We start from the raw sequence: 21,413 nt of genomic DNA on the forward strand, positions 1-21,413 counted from the left end.
TCCATCGTCATTAAGAGGCCCTGAGCATTAAATTTAACTATCAGTTTTGCGTCGGATTCTAAAATGTTGACTCACAGGGGAACGACCATACGGTGCTCGATGCAGCAATAGACCCTTGGAGACAACTCGGCTGGAGGACGATGTATTGAATCTCGTCGCAATATGAGTGTTCCATCGTCATTAGGAGGCCCTGAACGTTACAATTAACTATCATTTTTTCGTCGGATTCGAAAATCTAGACTCACAGGAGAACGACCATAAGGTGCCCGAGGCAGCAATAGACCCTTGGAAACAAGTCGGCTGGAGGCTGATGTATTGACTCTCGACGCAATTTGAGTGTTCCATCGTCATTATGAGGCCCTGAACGTTACAATTAACTATCAGTTTCGCGTCGGATTCGAAAATCTAGACTCACAGGAGTCGGACCACATGGAGCCCGAGGCAGCAATATCCCCTTGGAGACAAGTCGGCTGTAGGTCGATGAATTGAATCTCGACGCAATTTGAGTGTTCCATCGTCATTAGGAGGCCCTGAACATTACAATTAACTATCAGTTTTGCGTCGGATTCTAAAATCTACACTCGCAGGGGAACGACTATAAGGTGCCCGAGGCAGCAATAGACCCTTGGAGACAAATCGGCTGAATGCCGATGTATTGAATGTCGACGCAATTTGAGTGCTCCATCGTCAATTGAAGGCCCTGAACGTTACAATTAACTATCATTTTTGCGTCGGATTCGAAAATCTAGACTCTCAGGAGAACGAACATTAGGTGCCCGAGGCAGCAATAGACCCTTGGAGACAAGTCTGCTGGAAAACGATGTATTGACTCTCGACGCAATTTGAGTGTTCCATCGTCATTAGGAGGCGCTGAACGTTACAATTAACTATCATTTTAGCGTCGGATTCGAAAATCTACTCACAGGAGAAGGAACATATGGTGCCCGAGACAGCAATATCCCCTTGGAGACCAGTCCGCTGGAGGACGATGTATTGAATCGCTACGCAATTTGAGTGCTCCATCGTCATTAGGAGGCCCTGAACAACATTATTAACTATCATTTTTGCGTCGGATTCGAAAATCTAGACTGACATGAGAACGACCATAAGGTGCCCGAGGCAGCAATAGACCCTTGGAAACAAGTCGGCTGGAGGCTGATGTATTGAATCTCGACGCAATTTGAGTGTTCCATCGTCATTATGAGGCCCTGAACGTTACAATTAACTATCAGTTTCGCGTCGGATTCGAAAATCTAGACTCACAGGAGAAGGACTATACGGTGCCCGCGGCAGCAATATCCCCTTGGAACAAGTCGGCTGGAGGACGATGTATTGAATCGCGACGCATTTTGTGTGATCCATCGTCATTTGGAGGCCCTGAACGTTACAATTAACTATCAGTTTGGCGTCGGATTCAAAAATCCAGACTCACAGGAGACGGACCATTTGGTGCCCGAGGCAGCAATATCCCCTTGGAGACAAGTCGGCTGGAGGTCGATGAATTGAATCTCGACGCAATTTGAGTGGTCCATCGTCATTAGGAGGCCCTGAACATTACAATTAACTATCAGTTTTGCGTCGGATTCTAAAATCTACACTCACAGGAGAACGACAGTAAGGTGCCCGAGGCAGCAATAGACCCTTGGAGACAAATCGGCTGAATGCCGATGTATTGAATATCGACGCAATTTGAGTGCTCCATCGTCAATTGAATGCCCTGAACGTTACAATTAACTATCATTTTTGCGTCGGATTCGAAAATCTAGACTCTCAGGAGAACGAACATTAGGTGCCCGAGGCAGCAATAGACCCTTGGAGACAAGTCTGCTGGAAGACGATGTATTGACTCTCGACGCAATTTGAGTGTTCCATCGTTATTAGGAGGCGCTGAACGTTACAATTAACTATCATTTTAGCGTCGGATTCGAAAATCTACTCACAGGAGAAGGAACATATGGTGCCCGAGACAGCAATATCCCCTTGGAGACCAGTCCGCTGGAGGACGATGTATTGAATCTCGACGCAATTTGAGTGTTCCATCGTCATTAGGGGGCCCTGAACCTTACAATTAACTATCAGTTTCGCGTCGGATTTCAAAATCTAGACTCACAGGAGACGGACCACATGGAGCCCGAGGCAGCAATATCCCCTTGTAGACAAGTCGGCTGGAGGAAGATGTATTGCCTCTCGACGCAATTTGAGTGTTCCATCGTATTAAGAGGCCCTGAGCATTACATTTAACTATCAGTTTTGCGTCGGATTCTAAAATGTTGACTCACAGGGGAACGACCATACGGTGCCCGAGGCAGCAATAGACCCTTGGAGACAACTCGGCTGGAGGACGATGTATTGAATCTCGTCGCAATATGAGTGTTCCATCGTCATTAGGAGGCCCTGAACGTTACAATTAACTATCATTTTTTCGTCGGATTCGAAAATCTAGGCTCACAGGAGAACGACCATAAGGTGCACGAGGCAGCAAGAGACCATAGGAGACAAGTCGGCTGGAGGCCGATGTATTGAATCTCCTCGCAATTTGAATGTTCCATCGCCAATAGGAGGCCCTGAACGATACAATTAACTATCATTTTTGCGTCGGATTCGAAAATCTAGACTCACAGGAGAACGACCATAAGGTGCCCGAGGCAGCAATAGACCCTTGGAAACAAGTCGGCTGGAGGCTGATGTATTGAATCTCGACGCAATTTGAGTGTTCCATCGTCATTATGAGGCCCTGAACGTAACAATTAACTATCAGTTTCGCGTCGGATTCGAAATTCTAGACTCACAGGAGTCGGACCACATGGAGCCCGAGGCAGCAATATCCCCTTGGAGACAAGTCGGCTGGAGGTCGATGAATTGAATCTCGACGCAATTTGAGTGTTCCATCGTCATTAGGAGGCCCTGAACATTACAATTAACTATCAGTTTTGCGTCGGATTCTAAAATCTACACTCACAGGGGAACGACTATAAGGTGCCCGAGGCTGCAATAGACCCTTGGAGACAAATCGGCTGAATGCCGATGTATTGAATATCGACGCAATTTGAGTGCTCCATCGTCAATTGAAGGCCCTGAACGTTACAATTAACTATCATTTTTGCGTCGGATTCGAAAATCTAGACTCTCAGGAGAACGAACATTAGGTGCCCGAGGCAGCAATAGACCCTTGGAGACAAGTCTGCTGGAAAACGATGTATTGACTCTCGACGCAATTTGAGTGTTCCATCGTCATTAGGAGGCGCTGAACGTTACAATTAACTATCATTTTAGCGTCGGATTCGAAAATCTACTCACAGGAGAAGGAACATATGGTGCCCGAGACAGCAATATCCCCTTGGAGACCAGTCCGCTGGAGGACGATGTATTGAATCGCTACGCAATTTGAGTGCTCCATCGTCATTACGAGGCCCTGAACGTTACAATTAACTATCATTTTTGCGTCGGATTCGAAAATCTAGACTCACAGGAGAACGACCATAAGGTGCCCGAGGCAGCAATAGACCCTTGGAAACAAGTCGGCTGGACGCTGATGTATTGAATCTCGACGCAATTTGAGTGTTCCATCGTCATTATGAGGCCCTGAACGTTACAATTAACTATCAGTTTCACGTCGGATTCGAAAATCTAGACTCACAGGAGAAGGACCATACGGTGCCCGCGGCAGCAATATCCCCTTGGAACAAGTCGGCTGGAGGACGATGTATTGAATCTGGACGCAATTTGAGTCTTCCATCGTCATTAGGAGGCGCTGAACGTTACAGTAAACTATCAGTGTTGCGTCGGGTTCGAAAATGTAGTCTCACAGGAGAACGATCATAATGTGCCCGAGGCAGCAATAGACCATTGGAGACAACTCAGCTGGAGGACGATGTATTGGATCGCGACGTAATTTGAGTGTTCCATCGTCATTAGGAGGCCCTGAATGTTACAATTAACTATGAGTTTTTCGTCGGATTCGAAGATCTAGACTCACTGGAGACGGACCATAAGGTGCCCGAGGCAGCAATATCCCCTTGGAGATCTTTCCGCTGGAGGACGATGTATTTAATCGCGACGCAATTTGAGTGCTCCATCGTCATTAGGAGGCCCTGAACGTTACAATTAACAATCAGTTTTGCGTCGGATTAGAAAATCTAGACTCACAGGAGAACGAGAGGCCGGATGCAGTAATATCCCCATGGAGACAAGTTGGCCGTAGGACGATGTATTGAATCTCGACGCAATTTGAGTTACCCATCGTCATTAGGAGGCCCTAAACGTTACAATTAACTATCATTTTTGCGTCGGATTCGATAATCTAAACTCACAGGAGAACGACCATAAGGTGCCCGAGGCAGCAATATCCCCTTGGAGACCAGTCCGCTGGAGGACGATGTATTGAATCGCGACGCATTTTGAGTGCTCCATCGTCATTTGGAGGCCCTGAACGTTACAATTAACTATCAGTTTCGCGTCGGATTCAAAAATCCAGACTCACAGGAGACGGACCATTTGGTGCCCGAGGCAGCAATATCCCCTTGGAGACAAATCAGCTGGAGGACGATGTATTGAATCTCGACGCAATTCAGAGTTCTATCGTGATCAGGAGGCGCTGAACGTTAATATTCACTATCATTTTTGCGTCGGATTCGAAAATCTAGACTCACAGGAGAAGGATCATATGGTGCCCGAGACAGCAATATCCCCTTGGAGACAAGTCGGCTGGAGGTCGATGGATTGAATCTCGACGCAATTTGAGTGTTCCATCGTCATTAGGAGGCCCTGAACATTACAATTAACTATCAGTTTTGCTTCGGATTCTAAAATCTACACTCACAGGGGAACGACTATAAGGTGCCCGAGGCAGCAATAGACCTTTGGAGACAAATCGGCTGAATGCCGATGTATTGAATATCGACGCAATTTGAGTGCTCCATCGACAATTGAAGGCCCTGAACGTTACAATTAACTATCATTTTTGCGTCGGATTCGAAAATCTAGACCCTCAGGAGAACGAACATTAGGTGCCCGAGGCAGGAATAGACCCTTGGAGACAAGTCTGCTGGAAGACGATGTATTGACTCTCGACGCAATTTGAGTGTTCCATCGTCATTAGGAGGCGCTGAACGTTACAATTAACTATCATTTTAGCGTCGGATTCGAAAATCTACTCACAGGAGAAGGAACATATGGTGCCCGAGACAGCAATATCCCCTTGGAGACCAGTCCGTTGGAGGACGATGTATTGAATCGCTACGCAATTTGAGTGCTCCATCGTCATTAGGAGGCCCTGAACGTTACAATTAACTATCAGTTTCGCGTCGGATTCGAAAATTTAGACTCACAGGAGAAGGACAATACGGTGCCCGAGGCAGCAATATCCCCTTGGAGACCATTCCGCTGGAGGACGATGTATTTAATCGCGACGCAATTTGAGTGCTCCATCGTCATTAGGAGGCCCTGAACGTTACAATTAACGATCAGTTTTGCGTCGGATTAGAAAATCTAGACTCACAGGAGAACGAGAGGCCGGAGGCAGTAATACCCCATGGAGACAAGTTGGCCGTAGGACGATGTATTGAATCTCGACGCAATATGAGTTACCCATCGTCATTAGGAGGCCCTAAACATTACAATTAACTATCATTTTTGCGTCGGATTCGATAATCTAAACTCACAGGAGAACGACCATAAGGTGCCCGAGGCAGCAATATCCCCTTAAGGACCAGTCCGCTGGAGGACGATGTATTGAATCGCGACGCAATTTGAGTGCTCCATCGTCATTTGGAGGCCCTGAACGTTACAATTACCTATCAGTTTCGAGTCGGATTCAAAAATCCAGACTCACAGGAGACGGACCATTTGGTGCCCGAGGCAGCAATATCCCCTTGGAGACAAATCAGCTGGAGGACGATGTATTGAATCTCGACGCAATTTGAGAGTTCTATCGTGATCAGGAGGCGCTGAACCTTACTATTGTCTATCATTTTTGCGTCGGATTCGAAAATCTAGACTCACAGGAGAAGGATCATAATGTGCCCGAGACAGCAATATCCCCTTGGAGACAAGTCCGCTGGAGGCCGATGTATTGAATCTCGACGCAATTTGAGTGTTCCATCGTCATTAGGAGGCCCTGAACGTTACAATTATCAATCAGTTTCGCGTCGGATTCGAAAATCAAGACTCACATGAGAGCGAACATAAGAGGCCGGAGGCAGTAATATCCCCATGGAGACAAGTCGGCTGGAGGACGATGTATTGAATCTCGACACAATTTGAGTTACCCATCGTCATTAGGAGGCCCTAAACGTTACAATTAACTATCATTTTTGCGTCGGATTCGATAATCTAAGCTCACAGTAGAACGACCATAAGGTGCCCGAGGCTGCAACAGACCCTTGGAGACAAGTCGGCTGGAGGCCGGTGTATTGAATCTCGACGGAATTTGAGTGTTCCATCGTCATTACAAGGCCCAGAACGTTACAATTAACTATCATTTTTGCGTCGGATTCGAAAATCTAGACTCACAGGAGAACGACCATAAGGTGCCCTAGGCAGCAATAGACCCTTGGAGACAAGTCGGCTGGAGGACGATGTATTGTATCTCGTCGCAATTTGAGTGTTCCATCGTCATTAGGAGGCCCTGAACGTTACAAATAACTATCATTTTATCGTCGGATTCGAAAATCTAGACTCACAGGAGAACGACCATAAGGTGCACGAGGCAGCAACAGACCATAGGAGACAAGTCGGCTGGAGGCCGATGTATTGAATCTCCTCGCAATTTGAGTGTTCCATCGCCAATAGGAGGCCCTGAACGTTACAATTAACTATCATTTTTGCGTCGGATTCGAAAATCTAGACTCACAGGAGAAGGATCATATGGTGCCCGAGACAGCAATATCCCCTTGGAGACAAGTCCGCTGGAGGCCGATGTATTGAATCTCGACGCACTTTGAGTGTTCCATCGTCATTAGGAGGCCCTGAACCTTACAATTAACTATCAGTTTCGCGTCGGATTCAAAAATCCAGACTCACAGGAGACGGACCATTTGGTGCCAGAGCAGCAATATCCCCTTGGAGACAAGTCCGCTGGAGGCCGATGTATTGACTCTCGACGCAATTTGAGTGTTCCATCGCCATTAAGAGGCCCTGAGCTTAACATTTAACTATCAGCTTTGCGTCGGATTCTGAAATGTTGACTCACAGGGGAACGACCATACGGTGCCCGAGGCAGCAATAGACCCTTGGAGACAAGTCGGCTGGAGGACGATGTATTGAATCTCGTCGCAATTTGAGTGTTCCATCGTCATTAGGAGGCCCTGAACGTTACAATTAACAATCAGTTTCGCGTCGGATTCGAAAATCTAGACTCACATGAGAGCGAACATAAGAGGCCGGAGGCAGTAATATCCCCATGGAGACAAGTCGGCTGGGGGACGATGTATTGAATCTCGACACAATTTGAGTTACCCATTGTCATTAGGAGGCCCTAAACGTTACAATTAACTATCATTTTTGCGTCGGATTCGAAAATCTAGACTCACAGGAGAACGACCATAAGGTGCCCTAGGCAGCAATAGACCCTTGGAGACAAGTCGGCTGGAGGACGATGTATTGAATCTCGTCGCAATTTGAGTGTTCCATCGTCATTAGGAGGCCCTGAACGTTACAAATAACTATCATTTTATCGTCGGATTCGAAAATCTAGACTCACAGGAGAACGACCATAAGGTGCACGAGGCAGCAACAGACCATAGGAGACAAGTCGGCTGGAGGCCGATGTATTGAATCTCCTCGCAATTTGAGTGTTCCATCGCCAATAGGAGGCCCTGAACGTTACAATTAACTATCATTTTTGCGTCGGATTCGAAAATCTAGACTCACAGGAGAACGACCATAAGGTGCCCGAGGCAGCAATAGACCCTTGGAAACAAGTCGGCTGTAGGCTGATGTATTGAATCTCGACGCAATTTGAGTGTTCCATCGTCATTATGAGGCCATGAACGTTACAATTAACTATCAGTTTCGCTTCGGATTCGAAAATCTAGACTCACAGGAGAAGGACCATACGGTGCCCGCGGCAGCAATAGACCATTGGAGACAAGTCAGCTGGAGGACGATGTATTGAATCGCGACGCAATTTGAGTGCTCCATCGTCATTTGGAGGCCCTGAACGTTACAATTAACTATCAATTTCGCGTCGGATTCAAAAATCCAGACTCACAGGAGACGGACCATTTGGTGCCCGAGGCAGCAATATCCCCTTGTAGACAAGTCGGCTGGAGGAAGATGTATTGACTCTCGGCGCAAATTAAGTGTTCCATCGCAATTAAGAGGCCCTGAGCATTACATTTAACTATCAGTTTTGCGTCGGATTCTAAAATGTTGACTCACAGGGGAACTACCATACGGTGCCCGAGGCAGCAATAGACCCTTGGAGACAACTCGGCTGGAGGACGATGTATTGAATCTCGTCGCAATTTGAGTGTTCCATCGTCATTAGGAGGCCCTGAACGTTACAATTAACTATCATTTTATCGTCGGATTCGAAAATCTAGACTCACAGGAGAACGGCCACATGGAGCCCGAGGCAGCAATATCCCCTAGGAGACAAGTCGGCTGGAGGTCGATGTATTGAATCTCGAGTCAATTTGAGTGTTCCATCGTCATTAGGTGGCCCTGAACGTTACAATTAACAATCAGTTTTGCGTCGGGTTCGAAAGTCTAGACTCACAGCAGAACGATCACAAGGTGCCCGTGGCAGCTATTGACCCTTGGAGACAAGTCGGTTGGAGGACGATGTATTGGATCGCGACGCAAAATGAGTGTTCCATCGTCATTAGGAGGCCATGAATGTTACAATTAACTATCAGTTTTTCGTCGGATTCGAAAATCTAGACTCACTGGAGACTCACCGTAAGGTGCCCGATGCAGCAATATCCCCTTGGAGACCAGTTCGCTGGAGGACGATGTATTGAATCGCGACGCAATTTGAGTGCTCCATCGTCATTTGGAGGCCCTGAACGTTACAATTAACTATCAGTTTCGCGTCGGATTCAAAAATCCAGACTCACAGGAGACGGAACATTTGGTGCCCGAGGCAGCAATATCCCCTTGGAGACAAATCAGCTGGAGGACGATGTATTGAATCTCGACGCAATTTGAGAGTTCTATCGTCATCAGGAGGCGCTGAACTTTACAATTCACGATCATTTTTGCGTCGGATTCGAAAATCTAGACTCACAGGAGAAGGATCATATGGTGCCCGAGACAGCAATATCCCCTCGGAGACAAGTCCGCTGGAGGCCGATGTATTGAATCTCGCCGCAATTTGAGTGTTCCATCGTCATTAGGAGGCCCTAAACCTTACAATTAACTATCAGTTTCGCGTCGGATTCGAAAATCTAGACTCACAGGAGACGGATCACATGGAGCCCGAGGCAGCAATAGACCCTTGGAGACAAATCGGCTGAATGCCGATGTATTGAATCTCGAGGCAATTTGAGTGTTCCATCTTCATTACGAAGCCCTGAACGTTACAATTAACAATCAGTTTTGCGTCGGATTCGAAAATCTAGACCCACATGAGAGGGAACATAAGAGGCCGGAGGGAGCAATATCCCCATGGAGACAAGTCAGCTGGAGGACGATGTATTGAATCTCGACGCGATTTGAGTGTTCCATCGTCAATAGGAGGCCCTAAACGTTACAATTAACTATCATTTTCGCGTCGGATTCGAAAATCTAAACTCACAGGAGAACGACCATTAGGTGCCCGAAGCAGCAACAGACCCTTGGAGACAAGTCGGCTGGAGGCCGATGTATTGAATCTCGACGCAATTTGAGTGTTCCATCGTCATTAGAAGGCCCTGAACGTTAAAATTAACTATCATTTTTGCGTCGGATTCGAAAATCTAGACTCACAGGAGAACGACCATAAGGTGCCTGAGGCAGCAATAGACCCTTGGAGACAAGTCGGCTGGAGGCCGATGTATTGAATCTGGACGCAATTTGAGTGTTCCATCGGCATTAGGAGGCCCTGAACGTTACAGGTAACTATCATTTTAGCGTCGGATTCGAGAATCTACTAACAGGAGAAGGATCACATGGTGCACGAGACTGCAATATCCCCTTGGATACAAGTCGACTGGAGGTCGATGTATTGACTCTCGACGCAATTTGAGTGTTCCATCGTCTTTAGGAGTCCCTAAACGTTACAATTAACTATCATTTTTGCGTCGGATTCGAAAATCTAGACCCACAGGAGAACGACCATAAGGTGCCCGAGGCAGCAAAAGACCCTTGGAGACAAGTCGGCTGGAACCCGATGTATTGATTCTTGACGCAATTTGAGTGCTCCATCGTCATTAGGAGGCCCTGTACGTTACAATTAACAATCATTTTAGCGTCGGATTCGAAAATCTACTCACAGGAGAAGTTCATACGGTGCTCGAGACAGCAATATACCCCTTGGAGACAAATCGACTGGAGGCCGATGTATTGAATATCGACGCTATTTGAGTGTTCCATCGTCATTAGGTCGCCCTGAACGTTATAATGAACTATCAGTTTTGCGACGGATTCGAAAAACTAGACTTACAAGAGAACGACCATAAGGTGCCCGAGGCAGCAATAGACCCTTGGAGACAAGTCGGCTGGAAACCGATGTATTGATTCTTGACGCAATTTGAGTGTTCCATCGTCATTAGCGGGCCCTGCACGTTACGATTAACTATCAGTTTCGCGTCGAATTCGAAAATCTAGACTCACAGCAGACGGACCATGTGGTGCCCGAGGCAGCAATATCCCCTTGGAGACAAATCGGCTGGAGGACGATGTATTGAATCTCGACGCAATTTGAGTCTTCTATCGTCATTAGGAGGCACTGAATGTTACAATTAACTATCAGTTTTTCGTCGGATTCGAAAATCTAGACTCACTGGAGACGGACCATAAGGTGCCCGATGCAGCAATATCCCCTTGGAGACCAGTCCGCTGGAGGACGATGTATTGAATCTCGACGCAATTTGAGTGTTCCATCGTCATTAGGAGGCCCTGAACCTTACAATTAACTATCAGTTTCGCGTCGGATTCGTAATTCTAGACTCACAGGAGACGGACCACATGGAGCCCGAGGCAGCAATATCCCCTTGTAGACAAGTCGGCTGGAGGAAGATGTATTGACTCTCGACGCAATTTGAGTGTTTCATCGTCATTAGGAGGCCCTAAACGTTACAATTAACTATCATTTTTGCGTCGGATTCGATAATAATAAACTCACAGGAGAACGACCATAAGGTGCCCGAGGCAGCAATAGACCTTTGGAGACAAGTCGGCTGGAGGCCGATGTATTGAATCTCGACGCAATTTGAGTGTTCCATCGTCATTACAAGGCCCTGAACGTTACAATTAACTATGAGTTTTGCGTCGGATTCGAAAACGTAGTATCACCGGAGACGGACCATGTGGTGCCCCAGGCAGCGATATCCCCTTGGACACAAGTCGGCTGGAGGCCGATGTATTGAATCTCGACGCAATTTGAGTGTTCCATCGTCATTAGAAGGCCCTGAACGTTACAATTAACTATCATTTTTCGGTCGGATTCGAAAATCTAGACTCACAGGAGAACGACCATAAGGTGCCCGAGGCAGCAATAGACCCTTGGAGACAAGTCGGCTGAAGGACGATGTATTGAATCTCGACGCAATTTGAGAGTTCCATCGTCATTAGGAGGCCGTGAACGTTACAATTAACTATCATTTTTGCGTCGGATTCGATAATCTAAACTCACAGGAGAACGACCATAAGGTGCCCGAGGCAGCAATAGACCCTTGGAGACAAATCAGCTGGAGGACGATGTATTGAATCTCGACGCAATTTGAGAGTTCTATCGTCATCAGGAGGCGCTGATCGTTACTATTAACTGTCATTTTTGCGTCGGATTCGAAAATCTAGACTCACAGGAGAAGGATCATATGGTGCCCGTGACAGCAATATCCCCTTGGAGACAAGTCCGTTGGAGGCAATTTGAGTGTTCCATCGGCATTAGGAGGCCCTGAACGTTACAGTTAACTATCATTTTAGCGTCGGATTCGAAAATCTACTAACAGGAGAAGGATCATATGGTGCATGTGACTGCAATATCCCCTTGGATACAAGTCGACTGGAGGTCGATGTATTGACTCTCGACGCAATTTGAGTGTTCCATCGTCTTTAGGAGTCCCTGAACGTTACAATTAACTAACATTTATGCGTCGGATTCGAAAATCTACACTCACAGGAGAACGACCATTTGGTGCCCGAGGCTGCAATAGACCCTTGGAGACAAGTCGGCTGGAGGACGATGTATTGAATCTCGTCGCAATTTGAGTGTTCCATCGTCATTAGGAGGCCCTGAACGTTACAATTAACTATCATTTTATCGCCGGATTCGAAAATCTAGACTCACAGGAGAACGACCATAAGTTGCCCGAGGCAGCAACAGACCCTTGGATACAAGTCGGCTGGAGGCCGATGTATTGAATCTCGACGCAATTTGAGTGTTCCATCGTCATTAGGAGTCCCTGAACGTTACAATTAACTATCATTTATGCGTCGGATTCGAAAATCTACACTCAATGGAGAACGACCATTTGGTGCCCGAGGCAGCAATAGACCCTTCGAGACAAATCGACTGGAGGCCGATGTATTGAATCTCGACGCAATTTGAGTGTTCCATCGTCATTAGGAGGCCCTAAACCTTACAATTAACTATCAGTTTCGCGTCGGATTCGAAAATCTAGACTCACAGGAGACGGATCACATGGAGCCCGAGGCAGCAATAGACCCTTGGAGACAAATCGGCTGAATGCCGATGTATTGAATCTCGAGGCAATTTGAGTGTTCCATCTTCATTACGAAGCCCTGAACGTTACAATTAACAATCAGTTTTGCGTCGGATTCGAAAATCTAGACCCACATGAGAGGGAACATAAGAGGCCGGAGGGAGCAATATCCCCATGGAGACAAGTCAGCTGGAGGACGATGTATTGAATCTCGACGCGATTTGAGTGTTCCATCGTCAATAGGAGGCCCTAAACGTTACAATTAACTATCATTTTCGCGTCGGATTCGAAAATCTAAACTCACAGGAGAACGACCATTAGGTGCCCGAAGCAGCAACAGACCCTTGGAGACAAGTCGGCTGGAGGCCGATGTATTGAATCTCGACGCAATTTGTGTGTTCCATCGTCATTAGAAGGCCCTGAACGTTAAAATTAACTATCATTTTTGCGTCGGATTCGAAAATCTAGACTCACAGGAGAACGACCATAAGGTGCCTGAGGCAGCAATAGACCCTTGGAGACAAGTCGGCTGGAGGCCGATGTATTGAATCTGGACGCAATTTGAGTGTTCCATCGGCATTAGGAGGCCCTGAACGTTACAGGTAACTATCATTTTAGCGTCGGATTCGAGAATCTACTAACAGGAGAAGGATCACATGGTGCACGAGACTGCAATATCCCCTTGGATACAAGTCGACTGGAGGTCGATGTATTGACTCTCGACGCAATTTGAGTGTTCCATCGTCTTTAGGAGTCCCTAAACGTTACAATTAACTATCATTTTTGCGTCGGATTCGAAAATCTAGACCCACAGGAGAACGACCATAAGGTGCCCGAGGCAGCAAAAGACCCTTGGAGACAAGTCGGCTGGAACCCGATGTATTGATTCTTGACGCAATTTGAGTGCTCCATCGTCATTAGGAGGCCCTGTACGTTACAATTAACAATCATTTTAGCGTCGGATTCGAAAATCTACTCACAGGAGAAGTTCATACGGTGCTCGAGACAGCAATATACCCCTTGGAGACAAATCGACTGGAGGCCGATGTATTGAATATCGACGCTATTTGAGTGTTCCATCGTCATTAGGTCGCCCTGAACGTTATAATGAACTATCAGTTTTGCGACGGATTCGAAAAACTAGACTTACAAGAGAACGACCATAAGGTGCCCGAGGCAGCAATAGACCCTTGGAGACAAGTCGGCTGGAAACCGATGTATTGATTCTTGACGCAATTTGAGTGTTCCATCGTCATTAGCGGGCCCTGCACGTTACGATTAACTATCAGTTTCGCGTCGAATTCGAAAATCTAGACTCACAGCAGACGGACCATGTGGTGCCCGAGGCAGCAATATCCCCTTGGAGACAAATCGGCTGGAGGACGATGTATTGAATCTCGACGCAATTTGAGTCTTCTATCGTCATTAGGAGGCACTGAATGTTACAATTAACTATCAGTTTTTCGTCGGATTCGAAAATCTAGACTCACTGGAGACGGACCATAAGGTGCCCGATGCAGCAATATCCCCTTGGAGACCAGTCCGCTGGAGGACGATGTATTGAATCTCGACGCAATTTGAGTGTTCCATCGTCATTAGGAGGCCCTGAACCTTACAATTAACTATCAGTTTCGCGTCGGATTCGTAATTCTAGACTCACAGGAGACGGACCACATGGAGCCCGAGGCAGCAATATCCCCTTGTAGACAAGTCGGCTGGAGGAAGATGTATTGACTCTCGACGCAATTTGAGTGTTTCATCGTCATTAGGAGGCCCTAAACGTTACAATTAACTATCATTTTTGCGTCGGATTCGATAATAATAAACTCACAGGAGAACGACCATAAGGTGCCCGAGGCAGCAATAGACCTTTGGAGACAAGTCGGCTGGAGGCCGATGTATTGAATCTCGACGCAATTTGAGTGTTCCATCGTCATTACAAGGCCCTGAACGTTACAATTAACTATGAGTTTTGCGTCGGATTCGAAAACGTAGTATCACCGGAGACGGACCATGTGGTGCCCCAGGCAGCGATATCCCCTTGGACACAAGTCGGCTGGAGGCCGATGTATTGAATCTCGACGCAATTTGAGTGTTCCATCGTCATTAGAAGGCCCTGAACGTTACAATTAACTATCATTTTTCGGTCGGATTCGAAAATCTAGACTCACTGGAGACGGACCATAAGGTGCCCGATGCAGCAATATCCCCTTGGAGACCAGTCCGCTGGAGGACGATGTATTGAATCTCGACGCAATTTGAGTGTTCCATCGTCATTGGGAGGTCCTAAACCTTACAATTAACTATCAGTTTCGCGTCGGATTCGATAATCTACTCACAGGAGAAGTTCATACAGTGCTCGAGACAGCAATATACCCCTTGGAGACAAATCGACTGGAGGCCGATGTATTGAATCTCGACGCAATTTGAGTGTTCCATCGTCATTAGGAGGCCCTAAACGTTACAATTAACTATCATTTTTGCGTCGCATTCGATAATCTAAACTCCCAGGAGAACGAACATAAGGTGCCCGAGGCAGCAATAGACCCTTGGAGACAATGCGGCTGGAAAACGATGTATTGACTCTTGACGCAATTTGAGTGTTCCATCGTCATTAGGAGGCCCTGAACGTTACAATTAACAATTACTTTTGCGTCGAATTCGATAATCTAAACTCACAGGAGAACGACCATAAGGTGCCCGAGGCAGCAACATACCCTTGGAGACAAGTCGGCTGGAGGCCGCTGTATTGAATCTCGACGCAATTTGAGTGTTCCATCGGCATTAGGAGGCCCTGAACGTTAGAGTTAACTATCATTTTAGCGTCGGATTCGAAAATCTACTAACAGGAGAAGGATCATATAGTGCACGAGACTGCAATATCCCCTTGGATACAAGTCGGCTGGAGGCCGATGTATTGAATCTCGACGCAATTTGAGTGTTCCATCGTCATTACAAGGCCCTAAACGTTACAATTAACTATCATTTTTGCGTCGGATTCGATAATCTAAACTCACAGGAGAACGACCATAAGGTGCCCGAGGCAGCAACAGACCCTTGGAGACAAGACGGCTGGAGGCCGATGTATTGAACCTCGACGCAATTTGAGTGTTCCATCGTCATTACAAGGCCCTGAACGTTACAATTAACTATCATTTTAGCCTCGGATTCGAAAATCTACTCACAGGAGAAGTTAATACGTTGCTCGAGACAGCAATATACGCCTTGGAGACAAATCGACTGAAGGCCGATGTATTGAATATCGACGCAATTTGAGTGTTCCATCGTCATTAGGAGGCCCTAAACGTTACAATTAACTATCATTTTTGCGTCGGATTCGATAATCTAAACTCACAGGAGAACGACCATACGGTACCCGAGGCAGCAACAGACCCTTGGAGACAAGTCGGCTGGAAGCGATGTATTGAATCTCGACGCAATTTGAGAGTTCCATCGTCATTAGGAAGCCCTGAACGTTACAATTAACAATCAGTTTCGCGTCGGAATCGAAAATCTAGACTCACATGAGAGCGAACATAAGAGGCCGGAGGCAGTAATATCCCCATGGAGACAAGTCGGCTGGAGGACGATGTATTGAATCTCGACGCAATTTGTGTGTCCCATCGTCATTAGGAGGCCCTAAACGTTACAATTAACTATCATTTTTGCGTCGGATTCGATAATCTAAACTCACAGGAGAACGACCATAAGGTGCCCGAGGCAGCAACAGACCCTTGGAGACAAGTCGGCAGGAGGCCGATGTATTGAAACCCGGCGCAATTTGAGTGTTCCATCGGCATTAGGAGGCCCTGAACGTTACAGTTAACTATTATTTTAGCGTCGGATTCGAAAATCTACTAACAGGAGAAGGATCACATGGTGCACGAGACTGCAATATCCCCTTGGGTACAAGTCGGCTGGAGGCCGATGTATTGAATCACGACGCAATTTGAGTGTTACATCGTCATTAGGAGGCCCTAAACCTTACAATTAACTATCAGTTTCGCGTCGGATTCGAAAATCTACTCACAGGAGAAGTTCATACCGTGCTCGAGACAGCAATATACCCCTTGGAGACAAATCGACTGGAGGCCGATGTATTTAATCTCGACGCAATTTGAGGGTTCCATTGTCATTAGGAGGCCCTAAACGTTACAATTAACTATCATTTTAGCGTCGGATTCGATAATCTAAACTCACAGGAGAACGACCATAAGGTGCCCGAGGCAGCAATAGACCCTTGGAGACAAGTCGGCTGGAAACCGATGTATTGATTCTTGACGCAATTTGAGTGTTCCATCGTCATTAGGAGGCCCTGAACGTTACAATTAACTATCAGTTTCGCGTCGGATTCAAAAATCCAGACTCACAGGAGACGGACCATTTGGTGCCCGAGGCAGCAATATCCCCTTGGAGACAAATCGGCTGAATGCCGAAGTATTGAATCTCGAGGCAATTTGAGTGTTCCATCGTCATTAGGAAGCCCTGAACGTTACAATTAACTATCATTTTTGCGTCTGATTCGATAATCTAAACTCACAGGAGAACGACCATAAGGTGCCTGATGCAGCAACAGACCCTTGGAGACAAGTCGGCTGGAGGCCGATGTATTGAATCTCGACGCAATTTGAGTGTTCCATCGTCATTAGGAGGCCCTAAACGTTACAATTAACTATCATTTTTGCGTCGGATTCGATAATCTCGACTCACAGGAGAACGACCATAAGGTGCCCGAGGCAGCAACAGACCATTGGAGACAAGTCGGCTGGAGGCCGATGTATAGAATCTCGACGCAATTTGAGTGTTCCATCGTCATTAGGAGGCCCTAAACGTTACAATTAACTATCATTTTTGCGTCGGATTCGATAATCTAAACTCACAGGAGAACGACCATAAGGTGCCCGAGGCAGCAACAGACCCTTGGAGACAAGTCGGCTGGAGGCCGATGTATTGAATCTCGACGCAATTTGAGTGTTCCATCGTCATTAGGAGGCCCTGAACGTTACAGTTAACTATCATTTTACCGTCGGATTCAAAAATCTACTAACAGGAGAAGGATCATATGGTGCACGAGACTGCAATATCCCCTTGGATACAAATCGGCTGGAGGCCGATGTATTGAATCTCGACGCAATTTGAGTGTTCCATCGTCATTAGGAGGCCCTAAACCTTACAATTAACTATCAGTTTCGCATCGGATTCGAAAATCTACTCACAGGAGAAGTTCATACGGTGCTCGAGACAGCAATATACCCCTTGGAGACAAATCGACTGGAGGCCGATGTATTGAATCTCGACGCAATTTGAGTGTTCCATCGTCATTACAAGGCCCTGAACGTTACAATTAACTATCATTTTTGCGTCGGATTCGATAATCTAAACTCACAGGAGAACGACCATAGGGTACCCGAGGCAGCAACAGACCCTTGAAGACAAGTCGGCTGGAGGCGATGTATTGAATCTCGACGCAATTTGAGAGTTCCATCGTCATTAGGAAGCCCTGAACGTTACAATTAACAATCAGTTTCGCGTCGGAATCGAAAATCAAGACTCACATGAGAGCGAACATAAGAGGCCGGAGGCAGTAATATCCCCATGGAGACAAGTCGGCTGGAGGACGATGTATTGAATCTCGACGCAATTTGAGTGTCCCATCGTCATTAGGAGGCCCTAAACGTTACAATTAACTATCATTTTTGCGTCGGATTCGATAATCTAAACTCACAGGAGAACGACCATAAGGTGCCCGAGGCAGCAACAGACCCTTGGAGACAAGTCGGCAGGAGGCCGATGTATTGAATCCCGGCGCAATTTCAGTGTTCCATCGGCATTAGGAGGCCCTGAACGTTACAGGTAACTATTATTTTAGCGTCGGATTCGAAAATCTACTAACAGGAGAAGGATCACATGGTGCACGAGACTGCAATATCCCGTTGGATACAAGTCGGCTGGAGGCCGATGTGTTGAATCACGACTCAATTTGAGTGTTCCATCGTCATTAGGAGGCCCTAAACCTTAGAATTAACTATCAGTTTCGCGTCGGATTCGAAAATCTACTCACAGGAGAAGTTCATACCGTGCTCGAGACAGCAATATACCCCTTGGAGACAAATCGACTGGAGGCCGATGTATTTAATCTCGACGCAATTTGAGGGTTCCATTGTCATTAGGAGGCCCTAAACGTTACAATTAACTATCATTTTTGCGTCGGATTCGATAATCTAAACTCACAGGAGAACGACCATAAGGTGCCCGAGGCAGCAATAGACCCTTGGAGACAAGTCGGCTGGAAACCGATGTATTGATTCTTGACGCAATTTGAGTGTTCCATCGTCATTAGGAGGCCCTGAACGTTACAATTAACTATCAGTTTCGCGTCGGATTCACAAATCCAGACTCACAGGAGACGGACCATTTGGTGGCAGAGGCAGCAATATCACCTTGGAGACAAATCGGCTGAATGCCGATGTATTGAATCTCGAGGCAATTTGAGTGTTCCATCGTCATTAGGAAGCCCTGAACGTTACAATTAACTATCATTTTTGCGTCTGATTCGATAATCTAAACTCACAGGAGAACGACCATAAGGTGCCTGAGGCAGCAACAGACCCTTGGAGACAAGTCGGCTGGAGGCCGATGTATTGAATCTCGACGCAATTTGAGTGTTCCATCGTCATTAAGAGGCCCTAAACGTTACAATTAACTATCATTTTTGCGTCGGATTCGATAATCTCGACTCACAGGAGAACGACCATAAGGTGCCCGAGGCAGCAACCGACCCTTGGAGACAAGTCGGCTGGAGGCCGATGTATTGAATCTCGACGCAATTTGAGTGTTCCATCGTCATTAGGAGGCCCTAAACGTTACAATTAACTATCATTTTTGCGTCGGATTCGATAATCTAAACTCACAGGAGAACGACCATAAGGTGCCCGAGGCAGCAACAGACCCTTGGAGACAAGTCGGCTGGAGGCCAATGTATTGAATCTCGACGCAATTTGAGTGTTCCATCGTCATTAGGAGGCCCTGAACGTTACAGTTAACTATCATTTTACCGTCGGATTCAAAAATCTACTAACAGGAGAAGGATCATATGGTGCACGAGACTGCAATATCCCCTTGGATACAAATCGGCTGGAGGCCGATGTATTGAATCTCGACGCAATTTGAGTGTTCCATCGTCATTAGGAGGCCCTAAACCTTACAATTAACTATCAGTTTCGCATCGGATTCGAAAATCTACTCACAGGAGAAGTTCATACGGTGCTCGAGACAGCAATATACCCCTTGGAGACAAATCGACTGGAGGCCGATGTATTGAATCTCGACGCAATTTGAGTGTTCCATCGTCATTAAGAGGCCCTAAACGTTACAAATAACTATCATTTTTGCGTCGGATTCGATAATCTAAACTCCCAGGAGAACGACCATAAGGTGCCCGAGGCAGCAATAGACCCTTGGAGACAAGTCGGCTGGAAACCGATGTATTGATTCTTGACGCAATTTGAGTGTTCCATCGTCATTAAGAGGCCCTGAACGTTACAATTAATAATCATTTTTGCGTCGGATTCGATAATCTAAACTCACAGGAGAACGACCATAAGGTGCCCGAGGAAGCAACAGACCCTCGGAGACAAGTCGGCTGGAGGCCAATGTATTGAATCTCACCGCAATTTGAGTGTTCCATCGGCATTAGGAGGCCCTGAACGTTACAGTTAACTATCATTTTACCGTCGGATTCCAAAATCTACTAACAGGAGAAGGATCATATGGTGCACGAGACTGCAATATCCCCTTGGATACAAATCGGCTGGAGGCCGATGTATTGAATCTCGACGCAATTTGAGTGTTCCATCGTCATTAGGAGGCCCTAAACCTTACAATTAACTATCAGTTTCGCATCGGATTCGAAAATCTACTCACAGGAGAAGTTCATACGGTGCTCGAGACAGCAATATACCCCTTGGAGACAAATCGACTGGAGGCCGATGTATTGAATCTCGACGCAATTTGAGTGTTCCATCGTCATTACAAGGCCCTGAACGTTACAATTAACTATCATTTTTGCGTCGGATTCGATAATCTAAACTCACAGGAGAACGACCATAGGGTACCCGAGGCAGCAACAGACCCTTGAAGACAAGTCGGCTGGAGGCGATGTATTGAATCTCGACGCAATTTGAGAGTTCCATCGTCATTAGGAAGCCCTGAACGTTACAATTAAGAATCAGTTTCGCGTCGGAATCGAAAATCTAGACTCACATGAGAGCGAACATAAGAGGCCGGAGGCAGTAATATCCCCATGGAGACAAGTCGGCTGGAGGACGATGTATTGAATCTCGACGCAATTTGAGTGTCCCATCGTCATTAGGAGGCCCTAAACGTTACAATTAACTATCATTTTTGCGTCGGATTCGATAATCTAAACTCACAGGAGAACGACCATAAGGTGCCCGAGGCAGCAACAGACCCTTGGAGACAAGTCGGCAGGAGGCCGATGTATTGAATCCCGGCGCAATTTCAGTGTTCCATCGGCATTAGGAGGCCCTGAACGTTACAGGTAACTATTATTTTAGCGTCGGATTCGAAAATCTACTAACAGGA

The sequence above is a fragment of the Schistocerca serialis genome, unplaced genomic scaffold (assembly GCF_023864345.2).
Source record: "Schistocerca serialis cubense isolate TAMUIC-IGC-003099 unplaced genomic scaffold, iqSchSeri2.2 HiC_scaffold_1393, whole genome shotgun sequence".
Lineage (NCBI taxonomy): Eukaryota > Metazoa > Arthropoda > Insecta > Orthoptera > Acrididae > Schistocerca > Schistocerca serialis.